Source organism: Gossypium hirsutum, chromosome D07, assembly GCF_007990345.1.
Source record: "Gossypium hirsutum isolate 1008001.06 chromosome D07, Gossypium_hirsutum_v2.1, whole genome shotgun sequence".
In the NCBI taxonomy this organism is placed as follows: domain Eukaryota; kingdom Viridiplantae; phylum Streptophyta; class Magnoliopsida; order Malvales; family Malvaceae; genus Gossypium; species Gossypium hirsutum.
The window spans coordinates 23,578,938-23,596,771 of record NC_053443.1 but is presented as its reverse complement, the minus strand read 5'-3'; the positions used below and the strand labels follow the sequence as shown (position 1 = coordinate 23,596,771).

The 17,834-nt window shown below is 32.9% G+C and overlaps 1 long non-coding RNA gene across 4 annotated transcripts; it reads left to right on the top strand.

Moving 5' to 3' along the window:
- The first annotated feature begins 5,666 nt into the window (after window positions 1–5,666).
- LOC107954512 (uncharacterized) lies at window positions 5,667–8,939 on the top strand. Of its 4 annotated transcripts, none has more exons than XR_005915812.1 (4): window positions 5,667–7,198; window positions 7,387–7,477; window positions 8,374–8,517; window positions 8,605–8,939. It is a non-coding gene; the product is annotated as an uncharacterized lncRNA (long non-coding RNA). The 4 variants fall into 4 exon arrangements; XR_005915811.1 differs by having other exon boundaries at window positions 5,709–7,244; window positions 7,384–7,477; XR_005915810.1 differs by having other exon boundaries at window positions 5,709–7,299.
- The last annotated feature ends 8,895 nt before the right edge of the window (window positions 8,940–17,834 follow it).

Genomic DNA, 17,834 nt, shown 5'->3' with positions numbered 1-17,834 from the left:
AATGGCAAAAGAAACGAAGAGTACAAAAATATGGAGATAAAAACTAAACCCTGAAAACTCGAAAACAAAGAACTCTCAAAACGTAAACAAAAAATTCTCTAAATGTGTTATGAGTTCCAATATCTAATGGGTATATTTTCTAAGGTTGTGAAAGATTCTATTTATAGACTAAATTCATATGTCAAATAATAATAAAATAATCTAAACTAATCAGTGTTTGATTGAAACAAATAAACAGAGTTTAACTAGAAGATTATTTCTCAAATTTGACTGAAATAGTAGTCATACTTAACAGTTTCATTTGTCATTTTTCCACTACTTTCCATACCCATCAACCCTAATAAGCTTGCAATTCAATCTATATGATTTGAAAATTTTCAAAGTTGTGATCTTCTCTTCAAACTTTCATTTCTTTTTTTGTTTTCTTAAACTTGTTGAAACTATCATGCATTGCTTTAAAGCAAAAAGATAGATCAAAGATGATGACCGACTATGGGTTATAAACTAAAACAATGCATTCTCTTATAGATCTTGATGGGATCCAAGAAAAGTTGCCTCATCATCTTCATGGTTTTCTCTTTATTACTATCGTCCATTGTTTTTGTTGGCTCGGATACCTACGATACAAAGGCTTTAGACTCTTTGTTCTATTACCACGCAAATCAAACAATGGCGCAATACCAAACAGGTAGTTTAACCTAAGTTTCCCTCCCTTCTAATTTCTCGGGCATGAATGTTTTTGTCATTACACTATGTAGCGGGAGTCTATGGAGCAAAGGAATCAATTCCAGCTTTATTGAAATTCTATCAAAAGTTATGACATTACCTTATGTGAAAAGATTAGCTGTAGTTTATCATAACCTGGGAAAATGGTCCTCAAAATACTATAAGGTTCCTGGTTATTCCTTGGTCTCTCCAGTTGTCGGCTTCAACGTTTATGATTCTTCAAATACAACTACATTAAGCAATAAAAAAAGTAATATTGAACACCACCAGTGAACCCATTTCCATTTATTTTTCCTATGTTGAGGCTGAAGATAAAAACGTTACAAAATTTGAATGTATTAAATTTGGAGAAGGTGGATTGGTTAAAATCAATAACACGACAAAGATGAATGTTTGTGTAACGAGAACGCCGGGGGGTTTTTCTGTTGCGGCGTCGTTGATGGCAAAGAAAAAAAGAAGAATATGGAAATGGTGGGTGATAGGGTTTGTGGCAGGAGGTGTTGGGGTAGTCGTGTTAGTCTTGGCAGGAGTAGCCATTGTTAATACGTGGAAAAGGAAGAAGATCAAAACTATGGAGAAAGAATCTGAAACAGGTATGACTTTGGATACAGTTTGGGTTGGCGGAGATAAAATGCCTTCTGCATCGATGATCAGAACCCAGCCAAAACTTGAACATGATTATGTACCTTGACCAACATTCTTTGATAGCTTTGCCTTTTCTTTTTCTATTTATAGAATTTCTTTTTTCAAGTTTGACATCTTCCTAACTAGGATTGATACTGAAAAATTAGATATTCGATGTTTTTTTTTTAAATTTGGATACTTTGTAATTGAATAATGTTCTAAGACGAATAATTTATAGAATTCTCTCTTTTTTCTTTAATTTTTTCATTCAAAATTAATTTTTAAATTTGAATGCTTTATAATTGAATAATTCTCAAACTCAAATATGAGAATGTGATATTTGGGTAGATGCTGGAAAGCAGACAAGCTGCTTAAGCAATACATTGTTCCTATTACTAACAATAATGAAGCAAAAATGGCAGAACTTAGCCTTCAATTTTGACTCGATAACAAATTACTAGAAATTAAGTGAACACTAACGCAATCTAAAGGATATTTCTTCTCAAAGTTGCTCCAAGACTTGGCCTTCATTGGTTTTATTTTGGGTGAAAATTCTATTGTTCCTTTCCTTCCATATGAAATGGATCATGTTCCAAGCAATTCAGATGATTACCTTCTTGTGTTCCTTGCAACCCACTGTAATTCTGCTTCCGAGCTCCTGTACTTAGTTGAATCCCATTCAATTCAAAATCTATTACCACATTCGTTTAGTAAAACGACAGGAAGACAAAAGAAGATACATGGACTTAGCCTCTTGTTTACAAAGAGGACACCCCTTATCAAATGTCAAACCCATGAGATAGGCCTATCCTTAGTAGGAAACCTATTCAAAATAGCCATCTAAGCAATCCATCAAGTGCATTGGTATACAGAACTTTAATTCCACCTTATTGTTCCCTAACCTATGAGCATTCCACACAGTTGCAACAGAATAATTACTTCCCATGAAAAGCAATTTAATCCCCTCATTTTCATGTATTACAGCATTAAGAGCCAAGATCTCATTTGCATAAGCTACATTCATATGTCATGTAACACTCCTTACCCACCCCAGCGATTGGTACGAATGGGAGATGCCATTGACGCATGAGCGTAACAACCTGGTTTTAATCGGTGTTAAAAAAATACGATTTTAGAACTCAATTCTTTAAACCGAATCGGTGAAATTATGAACAAAAGGATTTACATTTTTTGTATGAAATTATATTAGTGGTCGATCAAATAATTAAATCAATAAAATCATTAATTATAGTTTAAGGCCTAAATTTTTAAAAGTGCAATTACTATTAAATTTTAATTTAGAAAATGCTAGAGGACCTAATTAACAATTAACCAAGGGAACTAATGGTTATTTAACCATTAAAGTTTTATGAGTTAGTGGATAGAACAATTCTCCCCATCCATTTCCATTAAGTATGTTAAATAATAATCATTACCATTTGTTTAGTTAATTAAGTTTTTTTTTCTTAAGTAAGCTTAATTAACCTTTTTAATCCTACGTATATATGTTTATATATATGAAAGTGGGAGAGAGAATATAAAAATATATCATTCTCTCCACTGTCGTTCATTACTAGTAAGAGAAAAGAAATAATAAGTTTTGTTTTCTTTTTCAATTTGATCCAAAATCTTTAACGTAAACGTATTTTTATTTTGAAATTTTTATGTTTTCATAATTTGATCACCGCTAAATGTGCGAACATTTGAACTGGAAATACTGCAGCAAAAAGATATATAATAAAGTAGTAGTGTCCGCAAATATATAGATCAAATTGTAATATAGTATTGTACAACAGGGTATAGGAAGTACTTGCACTACACCAAAACAGGATTTTAGCGGCGTTTTTAGCGGCGTTTGGATAAAAAAATGCCGCTAATGATATGATCGATCATTAGCAGCGCATTACGGAAAATGCCACTGAAAATAAGCATTAGCGGCGTTTTTGAGAAAACGCCACAAAAAACCTAACTCAACGACGTCGTTTCTCGAGCTTTCGGGGATTTAGCGGCGTTTCTAAGAAAGCGCCGCTAATGCTCCGGGCTTTAGCGGCGTTTTTGCAAAAGCGCCGCAAAAAAACCTAAGCCCAACGACGCCGTTTTCTGAGCTTTAGGGATTTAGCGGCGTTTTTAAGAAAGCGCCGCTAATGCTCAGGGCTTTAGCAGCGTTTTTGGAAAAGCGCCGCTAAAAATATTTTATCTTAATTGGTTTATTCATATTAAATAAAATTCAATTTATTTCTAATTGAATATTTAAAATCTTCAGAAAAAAATAATGACACGTAGAAATAATTTGATATAAAACACATGGAAAAATTAAAATATTATTATTTAAAATAATTGTAAATGAGATAATAATAAATTTGTTTAGGGTTTTTGGTTTAGGGTATATGATTTATTTAAGATTTAAGGCCAGTTTAAGAGTTCATATTTTAAGGTTTAGGGAGTATGGGTTTAGGGATTATGGATTAGGGGTTAGGATTTAAGGTTTAGGGGTTAGAGGGTTAGGGGTTTAGGGATTAAAAGTTAGGGATTCAGGGGTCGAGTTAAGGTTTTGGGCTTAGATTAATTATTTTTTAATTTATATTTTAAATATGTTCTTATATAATTGTAAAAGAGATAATAATAAATTTGTTTAGGGTTTTTAGTTTAGGGTATATGATTAATTTAAGATTTAAAGCCGATTTAGGAGTTCATATTTTAAGGTTTAGGGAGTATGGGTTTAGGGATTATGGATTAGGGGTTAGGATTTAAGATTTAGGGGTTAGAGGGTTCGGTGTTTAGGGATTAAAAGTTAGGGATTTAGGGGTCGAGTTAGGGTTTTGGATTTAGATTAATTATTTTTTAATTTATATTTTAAATATGTTCTTATATAATTGTAAAAGAGATAATAATAAATTTGTTTAGGGTTTTTAGTTTAGGGTATATGATTAATTTAAGATTTAAAGCCGGTTTAGGAGTTCATATTTAAGGTTTAGGGAGTATGGATTTAGGGATTATGAATTAGGGATTATGGTTTAAGGGTTGGGATTTAAGGTTTTGGGGTTAGAGGTTTAGGGGTTAGATGTTAGGGGTTAAGAGTTAGGGATTTAAGGTTTAGGGATTCAGGGGTCGAGTTAAGGTTTTGAGTTTAGATTAATTTATATTTTAAATATGTTCTTATATAATTGTAAAATAGATAATAATAAATCCAATATATTGAAATTATGAGTATAGTTTAAATTATTTAAGAGATATATAATAGATAGATTTTATATGTATTGAATGGTTAATTTAGAGGGTTTAAGGTTAAGGTTTATTTGAGATTTGTTAAATGATAAAATTTTATACAATTAGTTAATGTTTTTATATTTAAAAAAATGTAATCTAAACCATTTTGAGAGTACTTTTTATTTTATTTTATAAAAAATCAATTTATAAAAAATAAAATAAAAAATTTTAGCATAGCAAAACGGTGTCATTTTGTTCAAAATGAAATAGCGGCGTTTTTATAGAAAACGCCGCAAAGAATAAATCAATTTATTAAAAAAATAAAAAAATTTTAGAACAGCAAAACGGCGTCGTTTTGTTCAAATGAAAAAATTTTGCGGCGTTTTATAAGAAGCACCGCTAAAAGTAAGCAATAGCGGCGTTTTCTATAAAAACGCCGCAAAGAATAAATCAATTTATTAAAAAAATAAAAAAATTTTAGAATAGCAAAACGGCGTCGTTTTGTTCAAAATGATAAAATTTTGCGGCGTTTTATAAGAAGCGCCGCTAAAGGTAAGCAATAGAAAACGCCGCAAAGAATAAATAAATTTATTAAAAAAATAAAAAAAATTTAGAATAGCAAAACGGCGTCGTTTTGTTCAAAATGAAAAAATTTTGCGGCGTTTTATAAGAAGCACCGCTAAAGGTAAACGCCGCAAAGAATAAATCAATTTATTAAAAAATAAAAAAATTTTAGAATAGCAAAACGGCGAGGTTTTGTTCAAAATGAAAAAAATTTGCGGCGTTTTATAAGAAGCGCCGCTAAAGGTAAGCAATAGCGGCGTTTTCCAGAAAAACGCCGCAAAGAATAAATCAATTTTTTTTAAAAAATTTAGAATAGCAAAACGGCGTCGTTTCGTTCAAAATGAAAAATTTTACGGCGTTTTTTAAGAAGCGCCGCTGAAGGTAAACAACAGCGGTGTTTTCTATAAAAACGCCGCAAAGAATAAATCAATTTATAAAAAAATAAAAAATTTTTAAAATAGTAAAACGACATCGTTTTGTTCAAAATAAAAAAAATTTACGGCGTTTTTATATAAATAAGCAATAGTGGCATTTTTTCTTAAAACGCCACAAAATTCATTGTACCTAGAAAAAAATTTGGCGCTGATTTTTCCCAAATTTCCACCCTAAAACCCCTAACTTTGCAAACAAAATGAAAAAAAGAAGAGGAAAATGGAGGTACCAAAGACGATTCAGCACAAAAACTCTCCAATCTACTTACGAGTTCTACCGTTTGTTTCCCTGGAAAATATATGAGACTTAATATTTTTATTTTGTTAGTTTATTTGTGTGTGTATTTCATCTTGTTGTGTTCATTACTCAGATCCCTATTGCTTTTATTTCTGTTCCTTTTTTCCTCTTTTTTTCTCTTATATTTTAGCTAGAAATCGACGATGCCAGAAGAAGCTAGAAATCGATGATGCAAGTTACTGCTGTTCTCATTGCTGCTGGTAACAAGTTATTGCTTAAAATTCATGGTAACAAATCTACTTCAAAGGAAGTTATTCATATTCCTTCGTATCGAAGCGAAGTTATTTAGGGTGGAACTTGGTTCTCCAGCTCTCGTAAGTTTGTTCCCAGTTTTGTATTTGCCATCTATACCAGGTTTACCTCTCTTGCTTCTCTTCGTCTTCATATCCCTTTCATTTATTCTACCAAAAACGCCTCTTACTTGTCATTTTTTTTCTCACATATCGTGCAAGACTCATTTTTATTATGAGTTTGAAAAGTAACATAAGTTTGAAAAGTTTGAAAAGTAAAACTCTTTTACGTTCTCTCTGGGCCAAGAGAAGGATTCAACTCGAACCCAACAATTTGTTGCATTTCTGGATACACTTCATCTTTCAATTTCATCAGTTACCAAATTTTATTTCTCAACGGTATGTAAAAAGGCTTTCTTTTCTTTTTTGTTTTGTTTCATGGATGAGTTTTTCCCCCTATTCATTTCAACCGAATCAGCGTCCACTCCACCAATTTCTAAATCCGTAACAGTAACAAAGAAAATACCACCAATACGCTGAAACTGCTACATCCTCTGCCTTTGTTGTATTTTGTTTGTGTGTATGTAAATAGCATGAAGTTGGGGCTCTGTTGGTTTCTTAGTTCACTTTATCTGATTTCTCTCTATATGTCTCCAATTTTCGAGATCTGTGGATTTTTTTTCTACATGGTTTCACGGCATTTTTCTGTTGTTGCTGGGTTTTTTTTATTCAACCATTAAGAAAAACTTTGATAGATTTTGGGTGAATGTAATCGTTGAGAAGAAGAAAAAATGAACCAGTGCTGTTTCTTTTATTATCATATAGGAAAAGCTTTGATGAGGGATTAGAGATAAGAGGGGATGAGAAATCTTGGCCGGCCAACCATTTACTAAATGAAAAACTTTTTCTTTTTTGATGCTAAAATAAAGTAACATATTTATTTTCATTTGTAAATTTCCGTTGCACTTCCTCTATACGAACTTGGAGAATTGTAAGTTCTAACTTTCTTTAGTTCTTTGTAGGGGCTGTACGTGATTGTCTTTACAAGTCGCCTTTGAAATTATAACAACAATTGGTTTATGAATTTGGCAGATACATTAACAGTTGTGCATTAAGTGGTGAGATCTCCTCAACATTTGCTAAACTTAAAGAACTGCGAACTGTGTAAGAAAGACTCCCTAATGTTTATATAGGAGATTTCAAGGGAACTTTTTTGAAGGTCCAATACCATCCAGTTTAGGAAATCTAACAGTACATTAGAGTTCAGCTTGTATAATTTGTTTGGATTCTTTCTGTCTTGAAGCAGATATTACTGAATCTAAGCAGCTTTTGGATAAGCTTGTTGTGGTGAAGTATAATGGAGCTTTGGGAAAGAATATGGGTTTCGGTGGTCCCAAGTAAGCAATTATCTAACTTCTGGAAGTTTGATACTTATTTTTTTCCAAGAAAATAGAAGCATTTCTTGATGATTCCATAGTTATATATTAAAGACTTGCCTCTACATAAATGAATATAGTTTCTGTGACATACATATATTTATATATGCTTTTATATATGCCTCTACATTCATATATTTATATATGCTTTTTATATTGTATTGTGCCAAATAAAGAGAATAAAAGTTTTAATTATTGATAGATTCTGCTGCTTTTTTATGTACTTTTTATTAAATCACTCTTTAATCAAATGTATAATTATAAAATTATTAAATTTTACTATAAATAATTATCCTTATATAATTAATCATTTTAGTAAATTCTCCAACTATCAAAACAGATCACTCCACCATCCCAAGTCAAAATTTTGTTAAGGGCAGGAGTTGAGAGAGGTAGATACTTTGATGAATATTTTCTTTTACATGATAATTATATACTTCTTTAAGTTTGTTTTGGATGTTGGGACAATGTCAGTTGATGCCGAGATTTGATAGTGCTGCAAATTGAAGTATTTAGTTGCTGGAAATTGAGATGTTTTATCGCTGTAATTGAGGTGTATAAATGTTGTTAATTGATATGTTTAAGTGCTGCAAATTGAAGTATTTAGTTGCTGGAAATTGAGATGTTTTATCGCTGTAATTGAGGTGTATAAATGTTATTAATTGATATGTTTAAGTGCTGCAAATTGAAGTGTTTAAGTGCTGCAAATTGAAGTGTTTAGTTGCTGCAAATTGAGATGTTTTATCGCTGTAAATTGAAGTGTTAAAGTGCTACTTTCCATTGTCACCTCCCCCATTTCTTTATGCATCAATAACTATACTAATGAAATCAAGTACTACAATTATATATTATTACAGATGGGGGTTGGAGAATACGATCAAAGGGAAAACATCAGATATAGTGATTCCCATCCAAGCAGTGGCTTCTTAGACACTTAACATTTTGCACAACCAAACATGACCACAACTTTTAAACCTACATGTTGAGGTTGCTACACACAAGTAAGTCCCTTCCTTTTTTTAGTTTATGTGCTATGTGATGGTTGTGTTTTAAAATTTAACTTGTTTTAGTTCCTTACATTCTTATAGGATTCAGACTCAAGGAGCAAGAAACATCTCAGCAACTCACTGGGATTGAGCAGTCAAAATTCAGAATCAAGTGACACACAAGAGCTAGATTTGGAGCTTGGACTGTCACTGTAATCAGTAAATTTTTTTTTTGCTACTTTAAATGCATGCTCATGGAACTACATTTTATGCTTTCCTAGAATTGTAAGTTCAAATAAGGTGTTGATCTGCAATTTATAGATTCAACTTGAGCAAGTTGATATGAACTAGTTTCAATTTTTTTTAGGAATGTTATGTAATCAAAGGCAATTTGAGTTGCTGCATGAGATATAGTGAAAAACATTTATCTTCTTGTTCATGAATTTCCATTTTAATACGTCTTCAAATTAAATTATACATTTCTTAATTGGTGGAATCTCACTTTTGCTGTTGCTGCAATCTTTAACTAAAGAATGATGTATGTACTGATAACAGTTCTAAAGGATTTGTTTAAGCAAGTAAAGGGATTGGCGTTTTTATAATAATTCAGGATAGGAATGGAGCAAATCTAAAGAATGAAGTGGCGTTTTTATAATTTTTTTTATTTTTCGTGACCTTTAGTGGCGTTTTTAGAGAAAGCGTCACTAAAGGTCTTGTTTTTTAGCGGCGCTTCAGGAAAAAGCGCCGCTAAAGGTCTTGGTTTTTAGCGGCGTTTGAGGGAAAAGCGCCGCTAAAGGTTATTGTCTTTAGCGGCGTTGGGGGAAAAGCGCCGCTAAAGTTAGCGACGATGTCGTCAGCGGCGTTTTTTTCGGCGCTTAATAAAGTGCTGCAAATACTTTTAGAGGCATTAAAAAGCGCCGCTAAAGGCCTTAAAAAGCGCCGCTAAAAGCTTGTTTTGGTGTAGTGTTGACCTGATGTTAAATGTAGTAGTTGATTTAGGTCATTTCTACACTTAACGAGTTTATTTTCTAGACATTTTATAATTAATTGTTATATATTCAGTATTAGTAGGGTAGAAACTAAAAATTAATAAAATAAACATTTTTATACATTTTCTGCTATTTCGATGACCTCACTACACCAAAACAGGTTTTTAGTGGCACTTTTAGTGGCGTTTATACAAAAAACGCCAAAACAAATCGTACATTAGCAGCGCTTTACTGAAAACGCCGCAACCGATTGAGTATTAGCGGCGTTTCTATAAAAACGCCGCAAAAACTAAACCCAGACGACGTCGTTTGGAGAAACTTCGGTGACATTAGTGGCGTTTTTCGAATAGCGCCGCTAATAATATGAGTATTAGCGGCGTTTCTGTAAAAATGCTGCAAAAACTAAAACCCAGACGACGTTGTTTGGAGACACTTCGGTGACATTAGTGGCGTTTTTTGAATAGCGCTGCTAATAATATGAGTATTAGCGGCGTTTCTATAAAAATGCCGCAAAAACTAAACCCTAGACGACGTCGTTTGGAGACACTTCGGTGACTTTAGTGGCGTTTTTCTAATAGCGCCGCTAATAATATGAGTATTAGCGGCATTTCCACAAAAACGCCGGAAAAACTAAAACCCAAACGACTTCGTTTGGAGACACTTCGGTGACATTAGTGGCGTTTTGTATAAAAACGCCGCAAAAACTAAAACCCAGACGACGTCGTCTGGAGACACTTAGGTGACATTAGTGTCGTTTTTTGAATAGCGCCGCTAATAATATGAGTATTAGCGGCGTTTCTATAAAAATGCCGCAAAAACTAAACCCCAGACGACGTCGTTTGGAGACACTTCAATGACTTTAGTGGCGTTTAGATTAGCGCCGCGAATAATATAGGTTTTAGCGGCGTTTTTGTTAAAGCGCCGCAAATGTTCTGGGTTTTCACGGCATTTCTGCTTAAGCGCCGCTAAAAACATTTTACCTTAATTGGTTTATTTATTAATGTTTTAAAATTGAACCTATTCCTAATTGAATATTAAAAATCTTCAGAAAAAAATAACACATAGAAATAATTTGAAATAAAAGACATGGAAAAATTAAAAGACTATTATTTAAAATAATTTTAAAGTTATATGTAAACTTGATTACTATTGTTTTTTAATTTATATATTAAAAAATTTCTTATATAATCGTAAAAGAGATATTAATAATTTTAAAATATTGAATTAATTATCACTATATATAGTTTAGGGTTTTCAATTTAAGGTATATGATAAATTTAAGATTTAAGGTCGGTTTAATAGTTCATATTTTAAGGTTTTAATTTAGGTAGGGAATATATATGTGGATTTAGGGATTATGGATTAGGTATATTATGGTTTAATTAAGGGTTGGGATTTAAGGTTTAAGGGTTAGGGGTTAGGGGTGTAGAGGTAGATGTTAGGGTTAAGAGTTAGGGATTTAGGGTTTAAGATTCCAGGGGTTGGGTTAGGGTTTTGGGTTTAGATTATTATTTATTTATATTTTAAATACGTTATTATGTAGTTGTAAAAGATAATATATAATAAAATTGTTTAGAGTTTTTAATTAGTTTAGGGTATATGATAAATTTAAAATTTAAGGCCAGTTTAGGAGTTCATATTTAAATTAAGGTTTAGGGAGTACTATATATATATAGATTTAGGGATTAGGGATTAGGGATTAAGGGTTGGTCGGGATTTATGGTTTAGGTGTTAGGGGTTTAATAAGGGGTTATACGTTAGTGGTTAAGAGTTAGGGATTTAAGAGGTTTAGGGTTTTAAGAGGGTCGGGTTAGAGTTTTGGGTTTAGATTATTATTTATTTATATTTTAAATATGTGTTCTTATGCATTAATTGTAAAATATGTATAATTTAGGGTTTAAATTATGCCTTGAGAGAGATATATAGACTTAAATATTTATATCATTTCAATGGTTAAGGTTAAGGTTCACTTAAGATTTGAAATTTTATACAATTAATTAATTAATGCTTTTATATTTAAAAAAAATTGAATCTAAACCATTTGATATATTTAAATATAACCTTAATAAGTGACTATTGGGCTAATTAAGTGTGTAAGGTGCCAATTTAGGTTCAAGAATACAAGGGATGACAATCGAGTCGCGAGACAAGGAAGCTCAATAGCATAACGAAACTGCCAAGGCTCGAAATGCACATGACATCGTGACGAGGAGCTTCCTCTTATCACAAAGATATAATGAAAATGGGAAGATTTGTATAGTTGCAACGTCGTGACAAAAAGCATCCCTACGTCACGACGACGAGACGATTGTAGGCCAAAATGAAGCTAATTTCCTTAGACGACATTATTGGGATATTTCCATATTTGGACCCAAGCTTTTAGCAAAATATTTTATTAATTGGTATGTAAGTGTATCTAAGGTTGAGTGGTCACCAAGTAGGTCGTTGCCTATATAAGCAACCTTAAGGTCATCGCGATGGTCTGCAGACTTAGACAGACGATTTTTCTATCTAGTTCTTAGTTCTCTTTTCTTTTTTATGTTCGTGTAGTCGAAACTTTTCTATTCCGATATGAAGACAATTGCGAGTAGAGATTGCTCTGGGCTCGCACTTCAATATATTTATTTATGAGCATTCTCCTATCTCTTCTCTTCTTTTATTTTTCTTTCGTTAATTCGATCGATTACTCGTATAAATATTAGAATAGAGTATGGTGCTTTATTTATATTTCACATGATTCAATTAATAAACTAAGTTATTTGTTAAGTGATTATTTATCTGAAATTGGTTGTTTATTCAAGAGTAATTGGTATATTAGGGAGTGACACCCCTGATAGAATATCAAGATAGGTGAGACCGAAAAGGTCTCCTGTCGTGTATAAATTTTGTCGAGTGGTGAGACCGAAAGGGTATCCGTACGACTAAGAAGAGATCGAAATGTTGACTTAGGTGGTAATCCTTAGTGAAGATGAACCGAGAGGGTAGTCTTAGCTAAGGGTGATAAATAACTCAATCTAGGGTAATTAATTATTTAATTAGATAATTAGAGATTTAATCGATCATAGGCTAGAGATCTATTAATTTGGACTATTAGGTTAATTTAGGTTAATTTAGGTTTAATAATTTAATCAGTTTAATAAATCTATTAATTTGGACTAACACTGCTAATTCATGACTCGACTAGATTAGTAATTATTTTCTGCAGTTGTTTTAATATTAATTTCTTCAATCTACAATTCCTTGGGTACAATCCTCGGAACACTTACCAGTGCTTCGTTGTAAACTTTACTATATTACAATTTGACCCATACGCTTGCAGACACAACCAATTTAATTTAATATATTTTTTGGTGTGATACTTATATTATAAACAATAACACATTTATAGGCAGTCAAATTGTCGGCATCATTGTCAGTGATAGCGACGGTGAATTTTTTTGTTTGATTGATTACTGTAAAATAATATTAATCGAAAGACAAACGAGCTAGATAGTGTTCTAACTTTTGTTTATTTTATTTTGTTTTGTTTTGTTTTAGTGTGAAAAAAATTATTTTAAATTTTTATAGTCAACTAAATATTTTTATTTTAATATTTTTTTACTTACCTTGTTTATGATCATATTTAATCATGAATTTGGAATTTTATAGGTCGGTGTACGAACAATCCAAATTGAGTTGGTTTTACGGAGATTCGACAAACCAATGAAGTTATGATTACAAAGACGAGCAACCCAAGTGTTCATATGAATTCCCACCTAAGCCGAGCAAATATACGTATGAAAAGGATAGAGATTCGACAAACCAATGGGACAAAGACGAAGTATACGATGAGGGAGTATATGAACAATAGGAGATTATGGAGAACCAAAGATCGATTACGCTGAAGCTTTACCAATGAAGAAATGAAACAATTACTTCGTTGGAAGAAATAAATGAGCGACAATTAGGGACATCCAAGTATCTCATTGAAACTCCTTATGATTCGTATGACTATAAGTCAGAACAAGAAAGCCACAAGTGAGAATTTTAAGCTAAATCAAAGAGAATCCAACAACAGTTGGATCAATTAGAGGAATTCTTCCAACAAAGAGCCCAAGCGAGAATGAATTGAATATAATTGAAGATGTCTTTGATCCAATTAACATAGATGTAGATGTAGAAGTAGTGATAGAATTAAAAACTAAATTTGAGCTACAACTGATTCTAAATGAAAGTGTAAATGAGCAGATGAACTTTCTAGCCAACATCGAGGGGGTGGCAGCTAAGAAATAGACGATTTTATCTCATTTTCGTTGTACGATGAAGATAAAGCTCAGGCAACCAAAGCTTCTTGCAACATGGAGGGGAGGAAGCTCAAAACAATAATAGCCCGAAAAACAATTTGGGATTGCCTCAGATTCAGCACCAAGTGGCTCATGGTGTGAATGTCGCGTCAGTCAAAGATTAGGTGATATCATGGGAATCGACCAAAGATCCTGGTTCAAATTTATCGACAATGGAACAAAAGACAGATCAAAGTGTCGAAAACTAGTTGGAAGTTCTTCGAGGGGGATACAGGTCGTCCCGACCCTAAAAATGGACTTCGCTTTTAAATTTTGTTTAATTTCAAATTTTAATTTATTTTTTATTATTTTTATTGTTAGTTTGATTTTAGGATTTATATTTTTAATTTGATGTTAGAATTAGAAGAAAAAAAGTTTCCAAGAGCAACGGAGGAGCTAGAAGCAATTTGGAGTCATGTATAGGCAACCTGCGGACTTTGACAAGTCCCGGAGGGGTTAAATCGGGGTCGTGTCGCAACAAACCAAATTTATGGCGCAGCACACATTTTAAAGTATGAAATATGAAAAATCAGTGTCATGTCATGCCACGCATACCTTGTGGCACGACATGACCAGTTTGGGGGAAATATAGGAAAAATTCCTATCGTCTCGCACCTTACAAGCAATTTTTCAAAAACTTCCCATTCTTGGTTTGACGCAATCTTCAAATATATCCCCCAAGTTTGCACAACAAGAAAAGACCTAGATAACCTCAATATATTGTTCATAGCAACTATCACAGCTTCCAAGCCATCCCAAATCAAATCGCAACCTCTCAATACCATGTTTTTCATGTAGTCTTAAATTCCTGACACCTATTCCATAGTTCTAAACTGATGAATAGAAAACTTTCTGATGCCAAATCGAGAGTCAATAATTTCAAGATCCTTCGAGAAAGGGAGCTAGAAACGTATCTATAATATATGCGAAGGAAATATCCTCTTCAAGAGAGAGGTTTTGAGTCTCGTATGTCCCTGACCAATGAGACGAGGGACATAATCAAATTCCATATATAGGAAAAACAAGGTGAAATCCCAAAGGAACGAGCCTATATCTTGGACATCTTAGGATTTTTCGTGTCCTTAAAGGAGACCAAGAAGAATCAACAAGTGGACATACCATGGATGAAGATAGAACTAATGAATATATTGAGATAGCGAGTTCATCAGCACTCGAAGACAATGGCTTATCAGAGTATGTTGCGTTGTATAAGAAGCAAGACCGATCTACAAGGACCATACACAGAAAAATGGCTTGAGGCAGCTCAATTCCAGACAGAAAATACAAGGCAAGGATGAAATTCAATAAGATAGAGGTAGAAGAAAATCCAGAGGAAGACACCAACGAGGGAGGAGATGAGGAGGAGGAAGAGACCCCGATTGTGCCCCTAAATTATGAGCAAGCATTTCGATTAGACCTCTTATTGACAAAGGGCATGATGATCCGGAACCCAAGCCATGACAACCCGACCCAGACATTAGGATAGCGGGCTACTAAAGCGTCGGCGGGGCGCGAGAGGGGCAAAGCACTAATAATGGAGGAGTCGGAATCTAATCCTGACTAATTCTAAATAATTTTTATTTTTATTTTGGGTTTATATTTTTAAGACTTATTTTAATTTTGGATGATTTTTTTAGTCAGATTAATTAGGATTTTATTTTATTATATATATAATTTGTGTTTAGTTTTTCTTTGTAGGAACCCCATATTTTTTTACAACACTACAAGTACGAGTCAAATCGTAAGAAATAGTCCCACCAATTGGACTGCACATATCATGCCAATCAGGTAACCTCTTTCCTTTACCTTTCATTGCACATTAGGGATAATGTGTTGAATAAAGTGTGGGAGTGACATAGGAAAATTTTTAATTTTTCTTTTATTTTACTTTATTTTTATAGATTTTCAGTAGTTAATTTTTATATGTTCTGTATGTGGTTAAGCTTGTAGAAATAAAAGTGATTGGTTAGGAACATATACCTAGGTTGTTTGTTTAAGTTGTAAATTTATCTTGAAGTTGAATAATTTAGATTGTTTATATTTTGACTGTAACACCCAATTATGGCAGGTCCTAAGTTCTGGCGACTAGACTGTGAGACACAGTTCTATGCGCCTAATTGTTGTTTTTGGCGTGTAGATCAGTCAAATAGTAGACGTTAGGATATTAAGTAAGGATTTACCTCAAAATGTGTGGAGTCGTAAAGAAGGAGAGTCGGGTAAGGATATTGAGAGTTTTGTAAGTTGAGGTTATTGTCAAATGTATTGTTCGCCAAATTCACTGAGTTACTGTGTTAGTTGCGTTATAAACGATTTAGTTAGGAATTAATGGAAGAGATGAACCAAGTATATAAGTTTGTAGGATTTTCATTTTTGTTCTCTCTACAATTTGAAATCATATTGAATAATTGCATTTATGACTATTTGTATTCTGTTAAGATAATCAAATTAATTGTATAATTTATTGATGGAACTATACTTGTTCAAAGGTCATCTTTTCATTTCTTGTTTTTGTTGTGTTGCTTGAGGACGAGCAATGAGTTAAGTGTGGCGGAGTTTGATCTGCCGTAATTTGATATAGCAAATTAAACTAGTTTTTGCACTTTAAGAGCTTAACATAAGCATTTTAGTTATGTTTTAATTACATTTCAGCAAATTTAGTTAAGTGTAATAAAATGCGTTATTCAAGTCTTTTATTGACCTTAAGGGTCGAATGAGGCCTAAAGGTGAGCTAATATACTTTGTGAGTGTGCAGGAGACCATTAGAAGGCATATTAACTCAATATTGGTCGCTAGGTTGCAACACAGAGCATGCAATGTTGCAACAAAGGGAGCAGAGTAAGAAAAGTCCAAGATTGCCTTCAATGTCGCGACACAGCCTGAGGATGTCGCAACATACCCTGAAGACACCCTGAAGCTGAGCATAATGCCTTCAATGTCGCGACATAGGACCTGATGTGTCGCAACATCACCTCTACATGGGAAATTAATTCGAGCCAAGGACGTTTTGGTCCGCACAATCCAACTTTAAGCTCGAGAATGTCAGCTGACCTAGGGATAAGGACAACGGCCATCCTAAGTCTATAAATAGGTTAATCTAACACATGTTATACAAAACTCTTTCTATTGTATAATTTTCTATTTAGTTTTTCCTTTTTCTTAGGTTTTAGACTTTATTTCCATTCTTGTTATTTACTTTCGGGAAAGAATCAGATTTTGAAGTTATTCTAAAACTTTGTGAGGATTCTGCATTTAAAAGTCAATTCAATCAGGCTTCTTCTAAACTATTACTCTTGAAATTACTATTCATGTTCATTCTTTCATTCAAGTTTATACGATTTACTAGATCCATGAGGAACTAATCCTCCTGTGGGGGATTAGCAAGTAGTGGTATGAATAATTAACTGTTTTGTAGGGGTTCTTTAATGGATTAGCTATTTAGAACAGGAAGAACCTAAACTTTAGACCTGACAACCCTAAGAAGTTATCAAGGTAGGAATTAACCCAAAATTGGTATTCTCTATCCGTGAACACCTTAACCCTGGACCGGTCTAAACTGTGAAGTTAGAAGATAAGTTGTCCTTGCTGACTTAGTATTTCAGTGGACGTATCGGAAGATCCTACTGGGGTATTGACTAGTTGATTGAACAAGAAAGCCCGAGACAACAGTTGATTATGATTACTAAAGCGAGCTAATCACCCATGTCTAGATTTAATATTTACTTTCTTATTCAATTTCTTATTTTCCATTCATTTAGTTATTTTTATTTCTTTTATTATTATTTTATTATAATCCAAAAACTCTTCTTTTATCTCTTCATGCTATAAACTGAGTAGAGTATTAATTAGATTTATTTATATTTAAGTTAAGATTAATTTAGTGTTTGCCTCCCTTAGGTATGATCCTCGGAGTACTCACCTACACTGTTGCAACTATATGACAACCTGACTCGTATACTTGCAGATATCATTTTTCCATATCTTTTGTGCAGGATTTTTACTCTAGATGTTGGTACGTTCGGAG